Raw genomic sequence first — 7500 nt, 5'->3', positions numbered from 1 at the left:
AGGAACCACACACCCAGGAACCACACACCCAAAGAGGAACAACACACCCAGGAACCACACACCCAGAGAGAAACCACACACCCAGAGAGGAACCATACACCCAGAGAGGAACCACACACCCAAAGAGGAACCACACACCCAGGAACCACACACCCAGAGAGGAACCACACACCCAGAGAGGAACCACACACCCAAAGAGGAACCACACACCCAGGAACCACACACCCAGGCAGGGACCACACCCAGAGGAGCGGATTCAGCAGACGGGGACTCAAGACTGCAAACCGCAATAAGATGACTTAACTGCGACTGAGCAGCAAAAATACTTGTTACAAAAAAAGACATCCTCCTCAACACATTTCTGCACAAGGTCTGCGCTTCCTTAACCTCTGAAAGCGCTTGATAATTCATACTTCATGTCCACACCTTCATACACTTACACGGTCACACACAGATGACCGGGTCATCTGTACGAGATGACAGCTCCTAGTCAGGAGCGGTTAGGGCTTGGTGTCTTGCTCTGGGACACCGGTGCATATGTGGACATGTGTGTATGTGTGTGTAGGTGTGTGTGTGTGTGTGTGTGTGTGTGTGTGTGTGTGTTTGTGTGCATATACAGTATAGTCTAGCAGAAGAGAGTCTGGACACACATATTTAACCAATAATACCCTGATCAGTGAAAGGTGGTGACTGTGTATGCGTGTGCGCATGTGTCTGCACGTGTCCATGCCCTTGTCTGTGTGTGTGTGTGTGTGTGTGTGCGTGTGTGTGTGTGTGTGTGTGTGTGTGATCCCGTGCCCGACATCCTGACAGGAAATGCCAGCGGGTTATGAGTTGAAAACTGGACCCAGAGGTGTCAATCACTGTCTGACTGACAGATCGACCCCCCCTCCCCCACTCCCGACACACACACACACACACACACAAACACACACACACACACACACACACACACACACACACACACACACACACACACACACACACACACACACACACACAAACACACACACAAAAACACACACAAGTATCTCTTTCTCTCTCTCACTCTCTCTCTCTCTCTCTCTCTCTCTCTCTTTCTGTGTGTCTCTCACTCGCTCCTCCTGGCATTCACATTATTTTTATTTCCTCTTTTCCTGGAGGTCTCTGCGTCCTCCAATCACTCTGCCTCGCGCGCATAACTGACTTGGCCCTGGCTATGGGTGTTTCCCCAAACAGGGTAGTGTGTGGCACACAGCGGCCATTTTTAGACATTACACCTTCCACTATAACAAAACGCTGTGAAGCTAGTCGAGGTGAATGATAAGGCTTAAGCTGCCCGATATTCATTCATTGAAATCATTGAATGACACAACAAGCAGTATCAAGGCACACACTAAACAATGGAGCCAACAATGGAGAACTGAGAGCTGTAACGGACACTGCCTGCATGAGGTGAAGTTGTTAGCGCAATACATCATGGTACAGTGGAGAATCAACTTCAAACTCACTGTACATTGTTTTGATTTCGTTTTTTTCTGACTTTTCATGAATGTTTTTAATCCGAAATACAACTAAAAACAAACTGAAAAACGACATGATCTTTATGATCTACGGGTTTAATAGATGTAGCTGACATGCTGAGTATGTGCTGTGTACATAAGTGTGTTTCTGTGTGCTTACCTGTGTGTGCCTGTGTGTGTGTGCCTGTGTGCGTGTGTTGGTGTATTTGCTCAGTCTTTGAAGACGTGTGTGTGAGCGAGCCCCCCCTGAGGCCCATTACAGTGTGTAAGGTGTCTATTAGCGGGTTAATTGCACCGCCATGACCCTTCAGCCACTCTTACGTCTCTCACTACAGGGGATCAGCACAAAGTGTGTGTGTGCGTGTGTGTGTGTGAGCATGAGAGAGAGCATATGTGTCAGTGACCGGGTCAATCCTGAGCCGAGCGTTTCTGTCTTGTGCTCCATTGGGTTTGTATGTGTGTGTGTGTGGGGGGCGGGGAAGGTCAGCATGGAGGGATCCAGTGATAGAGAGCGAGGCTTTGATCAAAGTCAGTTTCAACAGGCCCTCAAGTTTTAGATCAAATTAAATGTTTTTTGCGTTTTCCAAACCCGAGGAACTACCGCTCCCACCTCAACGCCCAATCTCCATTTTTCTTGATCCCCTAAATTCACCTCTAATCCTCTCTCCCAAACCTCTCCCCCTGTCCCCCATCTCTCCCTCTCCCCCCTCGCTCTCGCCTCTTCTCCTCCTCTCTCTCTCCCCACCTCCACTTTCTCTCCACACCTGACTGAGAGGAGATCTAAATCTCCCAAAATCTTCCAAGGCACAGTTCACACCGCAAAAGTGTGAAAGCTAGGAAAATATAAGAGGGATAGGCTTGGGGGAGAGAGAGAGAGAGAGGGAGAGAGAGAGAGAGAGAGAGAGAGAGAGGGAGGGAGGGAGTGAGAGAGAGAGAGAGAGAGAGAGAGAGAGTGATAGAAGAGAAGACACATAGACGAGGGTAAAGGGGTAAGGACGAGTTGGTGGTGGGGGGGGGTGCTTTCGAAAGCAGATTGTGTTCGTTTCTTTCAGACACATAGTGACAGACGATAATGAGAGGCAACTAACTAAGGTATAAATAAAATGTTGTTTTTTTTATACAAATTCTAAAATAAAATGTTTAGGGACTGGGAGGGGTTGGACCGTATGGAGGAGTGGGAGTGTTGCAGATGGTGGAAGAGATAAAGCCACAAGAACTGTCCAGATCACTCTTTGACCCGCACACAAGCACGCACACACACACACTCCCTGGCTGGCTGACACATTAGAGCCGGGATAAGTGTGTTGAGCGTGGTGATTAAGAGTTCCCCCCAGGGCCGGCAGACATCCATCCTGCCCAGGCAGCAGGAGTGCGCCGCGCTGGGCTGAGCTGCCCCAGACGACAGCCCCCCCGACTTATGGAGGGGCTACTACTCAGCTCCTGACACCCCTCAAAGCTAAACACTATGGGTGTGTGTGTGTGTGTGTGTGTGTGTGTGTTTGTGTGTGATTCAGTCTGCCCTCATTTTTTAAATGAGTGTGTGTGTAGCCTTACGTGTGTGTATGTGTGTGTATATGTGTGATTCAGGCCCCACCTGTAGTCGAAACGTGCATGCGTGTGTGTGTGTGTGTGTGAATGTGTCTGTTTGTGTGCTCACATGAATTTGACAGTGAGCGTCTTTAAGTGACAGAATCTATATGTGCGTGTGTGTGAGCTTGCCCGGGTCATTCCGCAGGTGTCTATGTGATGCTGTCAAGGTGCTTTGTGCTGGTGCTATATTGGTCCACGCTATGTCTGACACCCACGGGTGCTAGGTGTGCCTGTGCCAGAACTCCCATGTGTATCTTAAACTTGGGCCTAAATCTCTTCTACCTGTGTGTGTGCGTGTGCGCATGCGTGTGCATGTGTGTGTATATGTGCGTGTGTAAATAGGCATAAGTAGTACACAGGTACACCTGTTCATGTGTTTACACACCACGCGAGTTTGTACGCTCGGTGCACGTGTATACACAGCACATACATACTTATGTGTTGTGTATACACATGCACACCCTCATACACTCATTTGGTCTGCATGTGTATACACATCACATGCGTGTGTATTTTAGAGTCTGTGCGGCTACACTCACACATCACCGTGCACGGGGAATCGCGTGTGTCCAAAAATAAAGCATGTGTATATGTGTGTGTGTGTGTCTGTGTTTGTGGGGGTGTGTGTATCTGTATGTGTGTGAGTGTGTGTGTGTGTGTGTGTGTGTGTGTGTGTGTGTGTGTGAGCGTGGCTGCCGACCTGTGTGTTGGTGAGTGTGCGTAGCGCGCAGGTTGTCGGTGGCCAGTGTTTTATGGCGTCGGAGGTGTGATTACATGGGTGCGGCTGGAAGGGTGGGGGGCTCTATCTGTCTTGTACAGGGTTAGGGGAGCAGACACCTGGTGAATGGAGATGGCCCAGCCAGACACGACTGGCTCGGCTCCCAGAATCCACCAGCGCCATCGCACACGCGTTATGGATCGCCAGGAGAGGCTGCCCTTCCTCACACTGTCGCCGCTGCAGTATAAATGCTATATCACCGGCTTCCTGTCTGCTCCGCATTCTGCGCTTTCTTTCTTCGTGACTCAAAAAATATGCTTGAAACATAAACTTTTTCTTTCTTTTTTCAGAAGTTCAGGATTCCTCATGATTATGAATTCTTTAATATTTGTATGTCCTATTTTTATGTTACTTTATTGAGCTTATCTCATTTTACCATAACCACAATTGCATAATAATAACAACTGCATCAAAATAAGTTATTTCTTGTTATATAACCTAACCCCATCTCTAGAAACTGTACCAATGTAATGAAATGTAATTCAATGCAATGCAATGCAATATCCCGCAATCAAGTCTAACGACAGAGATGCTTCCGGCATCTTTCTACTTTATCTCATGTCGCTGTGTTCTCTTGATTCCTCTAATCTAATCTCATCTCATCGACAGTGCTGTAATGTAATGTAGTACATTGTAATCTAGCCTAATCCGATGACAGAGACGCTCCCAGCGTCTCGCTAGTTGCCTCTCCACCCCTGCGTTACAGACAGCGTCGGGTGCTGATGATACAGTGAGCTTATGTCTCTGATGCGCTGTGCCTCTCGTGAGTCTCGGAGGACTTATGTAATCGACAGAGGGCCGACCGGGAGGCAGGGTACACTGTCTCCGTGTGACTGTACTGATGGGACGTCCTCGGGGGGGGGGGGGGGGCGGGGGGTGGTGCTAGAAGTATGCTTAAAGGGAGCCGGGGATAGAGAGAGATAGGGGGGATTTTGTGACAGGGAATGTGTGTCTGTGTGTGCATGTGTCCATGTGTGTGTGTTTGTGAGTATGTGTGTGTGTGTGTGTGTTTGTGTGCGTCTTCGTGCATGTATGTGTGTTTGTGTGTTTGTGTGTGTGTGTGTGTGTGTGTGTGTGTGTGTGTGTGTGTGTGTGTGGGAGGGAGGGAGGTTGTTAGCAGAGAACGATTTGAGGAGAGGAAAAGCCGTTTGGGGTAGAGAGTGACACAAGGAAAGTTGGCTGATTGAGATAAAGAAGATGATGAAATAAAAGAAGGACAAGAGAAGAGAGGTGGGGGAGAACGAGAGACAGAGACACCGAGAGAGGAAAGGTGTAATCTATAAATAGCCTGGCATGTACGACAGGTAATCCCAGATGATTGGGGTAGCGAGGAGAGCAGGGTTGTGGGCGTCGGTGGGAGTAGGGAGATGGCGGAGTGAAGAGAGAGAGAGGGGAGATGCAGAGAGATTTAGAGATATGGAGACGTAGAGATTGATGAAGAGAGATGTAAGGAGAGAGAGAGAGAGAGAGAGAGATGTAGAGAGAGACAGTGAGAGATGTAGAGAGAGAGAGAGAGAGTAAGATATATATATATATATATATATATATATATATATATATATGTATATATATATATAGAGAGAGAGAGAGAGAGAGAGAGAGAGGGAGAGAGAGAAACAGAGAAGGACAGTGATATATAGTTATGCATCGGTGCCGTCCTGTACAGTGTACTGAGCACATACTGTAGTGCAGTGTGCTCCCCAGGTGCATGCTGGGTAAGGAAGTGTAGACAGAGGACAGTAGCGTAGGCCTACCACGGAGTGCTGTGGTTGCTGTTCCTCCTCACTCTACTGACAGGCAGGAAGGAGCGAGAGGCTCTCAGTGTGTATGGGTGACAGGGCTGAGGCTCACTTTTTTAGGTGCTAGCTAAACTAAAGAATTCAGTAGCACAAATAAAAATGAAGTTTCACATTCAGATAGACTTGTTTTTATTGCATCACTGCTTATACTTATTATAGTTATAATGCATCAATTCTCTTATTATAGATATGTTAATTATTATAGTTGTACTTATTATAGTTACCATTGTTAATCCATATAGTTTGGCCACCTTGAACATTTAGAGGAGAGAAGCTAATGCATAATAATAATTATCATAATTATAAAATCGATAATAATAAGAAGATGGAAAGACATCGGACTGCGACTGCTAAAAAACATAACGAAGGACATAAAAATGAGGTTCACACTACATAAGATGCTTCAGATGTATGGTTTCTCTTATTAGACCCCCAAAGCAGCGCTATGCTGCTATACATTTCACATGCAGATTGGATGTCGTTATGTTCCTTGCAGGCGGTAATGATTACGAAACTTGGCGATCACGTGGGGAGCTCCGCCTACCCGGGCCAGCCACCAAACCCCGGGCCGACGACCCTGATTTAAACAGGCTCTCAACAACAACTCTGAGGCTTTCCGCCATTTAATGATATATCCTGCTCCAAAACTTTGCTACTGTACATATCGACGTGAAAGATGAGCTTCTCTTCCACGCAGCGACAGTGTCGCAGATTTATTTTGCAGTGAGCTTGCATTCCTTGGCCAAGTGCGGACGTTGATCCACACTGATTTGGCGCATCAGATCACCAAAGTCCCAAAGATTAACCGAGGCCACAAAGGTGAGAGCTGAAGGCAAATGGTATGGGATCTATCCATTTTGGTTGATATCTGAGTAGTTGTGTTCTTGTTTTTGCTCTGCTATGCTAGCTATTTGCAAGAGTGTTCGGTTAACACAATAACCTACCGGGACATTTCATTTTCTGGTATTTGCAATGTAATTGCAAACAGTAAATACTTTGAAAATTCATTTCCCATGAAGCTTCGCTCCAACATGGGAAGGGTTCTTGTCAAGACGCGAAAAAGTGATGTATCTTTTGGCACTTTTTACAAAATATACACCAGGACAACCCAACCGCACACATGCCAGTAGATACAAATTTCTCATCGGACGGAATAATTTTTAATAGCATATTCGATCAAAACTGTCGCACTGTACAGCACTGTGGGGGCTCGGGGGGGGGGGAGAAGAGCTTGCGAGAAGCATAAAAAATAAAAATATGAAGGTATGATAATAAAGGGAAGATAATGAATTGTAAGTGTGTACTAGTCCATGTGTGTTGTGTGTGCATGGATAAATGTGGATGAAAACCAAGGATTTAGGTTTTTAATCAGCCACATCTGAGAGCTGTGCAGGGACTCTGAGCTTCTTTCATGTAGTTTCACTCTTCACACACACACACACACACACACACACACACACACACACACACACACACACAACACTCTACACTCTCACACACACACAGAATCCCCTTATGCCTTCAGTTCTAAATTTAAACTAAACATAAGAGAGCAGCGAGATGGGAGCAAGAAGAGGCAAGGAGGAGTAGGGTAGGAAAGGATGGTACGGAAGGAAAGGAAGAGAGGGAGCGAGAGAGAAAGGAAAACGAGGAGAAGGAGGCTGAGAGAGAGGCTGAGATTGAGCTCAGAGCCCAGTGTGAAGGACGAGGAGGGAAGTACAGAGGGAAAGGATGACGGCAAGCCAAAGGAAAAACAAATATCGCTGATAATTAAAATAAACCGGTTGGAGGGGAAAGAGAAAAGAGAGAGAGAGGAGGTGGGGTGGAGAGC

This window comes from Pollachius pollachius (assembly GCF_949987615.1).
Source record: "Pollachius pollachius genome assembly, chromosome: 2".
Classification (NCBI taxonomy): Eukaryota; Metazoa; Chordata; class Actinopteri; order Gadiformes; family Gadidae; genus Pollachius; species Pollachius pollachius.
The sequence above is the reverse complement of the archived record's forward strand: the minus strand, read 5'-3'. Positions refer to the sequence as shown.